Source organism: Heterodontus francisci, unplaced genomic scaffold (genome assembly GCF_036365525.1).
Source record: "Heterodontus francisci isolate sHetFra1 unplaced genomic scaffold, sHetFra1.hap1 HAP1_SCAFFOLD_276, whole genome shotgun sequence".
Taxonomy (NCBI): Eukaryota; Metazoa; Chordata; class Chondrichthyes; order Heterodontiformes; family Heterodontidae; genus Heterodontus; species Heterodontus francisci.
The window spans coordinates 861,803-864,213 of NW_027141021.1; positions in this window are offsets into that span (position 1 = coordinate 861,803).

Genomic DNA, 2,411 nt, shown 5'->3' on the forward strand with positions numbered 1-2,411 from the left:
AGATAATTAGAATGGACAGATGATCAGGATGACAGTAATTGACTGAAACAGGACATAGATAATTAGAATGTTCAGAGGATCAGGATGATAGTAATTGACTGAAACAGGACATAGATAATTAGAATGGACAGAGGATCAGGATGATAGTAATTGACTGAAACAGGACATAGATAATTAGAATGGACAGAGGATCAGGATGATCGTAATTGACTGAAACAGGACATAGATAATTAGAATGGACAGAGGATCAGGATGATAGTAATTGACTGAAACAGGACATAGACAATTAGAATAGACAGAGGAACACGATGGTAGTAATTGACTGAAACAGGACATTTATAATGAGAATGGACAGAGGATCAGGATGATAGTAATTGACTGAAACAGGACATAGATAATTAGAATGGACAGAGAATCAGGATGATAGTAATTGACTGAAGCAGGACATAGATAATTAGAATAGACAGAGGAACACGATGGTAGTAATTGAATGAAACAGGACATAGATAATTAGAATGGACAGAGGATCAGGATGATAGTAATTGACTGAAACAGGACATAGATAATTAGAATGGACAGAGAATCAGGATGATAGTAATTGACTGAAGCAGGACATAGATAATTAGAATAGACAGAGGAACACGATGGTAGTAATTGAATGAAACAGGACATAGATAATTAGAATGGACAGAGGATCAGGATGATAGTAATTGACTGAAACAGGACATAGATAATTAGAATGGACAGATAATCAGGATGATAGTAATTGACTGAAACAGGACATAGATAATTAGAATGGATGGAGGATCAGGATGATATTAATTGACAGAAACACGACATAGATAATGAGAATGGACAGAGGATCAGGATGATAGTAATTGTCTGAAACAGGACATAGATCATTAGAATGGACAGAGGATCAGGATGATAGTAATTGACTGAAACAGGACATAGATAATTAGAATAGACAGAGGATCAGGATGATAGTAATTGACTGAAACAGGACATAGGTAAATAGAATATACAGAGGATCAGGGTGATAGTAATTGACTGAAACAGGACATAGATAATTAGAATGGACAGAGGATCAGGATGAAAGTAATTGACTGAAACAGGACATAGATAAATAGAATAGACAGAGGATCAGGATGATAGTAATTGACTGAAACAGTACATAGATAATTAGAATAACCAGAGGATCAGGATGAGGGTAATTGACTGAAACAGGACATAGATAATTAGAATGGACAGAGCATCAGGATGATAGTAATTGACTGAAACAGGACATAGATAATTAGAATGGACAGAGGATCAATATGATAGTAATTGACTGAAACAGGACATAGATAATTAGAATAGACAGAGGCTCAGGATGATAGTAATTGACCGAAACAGGACATAGATAATTAGAATGGACAGAGGATCAGGATGATTGTAATTGACTGAAACAGGACATAGATAATTAGAATAGACAGAGGATCAGGATGATAGTAATTGACTGAAACAGGACACAGATAATTAGAATGGACAGAGGATCAGGATGATAGTAATTGACTGAAACAGGACATAGATAATTAGAATGGACAGAGGATCAGGATGACTGTAATTGACTGAAACAGGACATAGATAATTAGAATGGATTGAGGATCAGGATGATAGTAATTGACTGAAACAGGACATAGATAATTAGAATAGACAGAGGATCAGGATGATAGTAATTGACTGAAACAGGCCATAGATAATTAGAATAGACAGAGGATCAGGATGATAGTAATTGAATGAAACAGGACATAGATAATTAGAATGTTCAGAGGATCAGGATGATAGTAATTGACTGAAACAGGACTTAGATAATTAGAATAGAGAGAGGATCAGGATGATAGTAATTGACTGAAACAGGACATAGATAATTAGAATAGACAGAAGATCAGGATGATAGTAATTGACTGAAACAGGACATAGATAATTAGAATAGACAGAGGATCAGGATGATAGTAATTGAATGAAACAGGACATAGATAATTAGAATGTTCAGAGGATCAGGATGATAGTAATTGACTGAAACAGGACATAGATAATTAGAATGGACAGAGAATCAGGATGATAGTAATTGACTGAAACAGGACATAGATAATTAGAATGGACAGAGGATCAGGATGATAGTAATTGACTGAAACAGGACATAGATAATTAGATTAGACAGAGGATCAGGATGATAGTAATTGACTGAAACAGGACACAGATAATTAGAATGGACAGAGGATCAGGATGATAGTAATTGACTGAAACAGGACATAGATAATTAGAATGTTCAGAGGATCAGGATGATAGTAATTGACTGAAACAGGACATAGATAATTAGAATGGACAGAGGATCAGGATGATAGTAATTGACTGAAACAGGACATAGA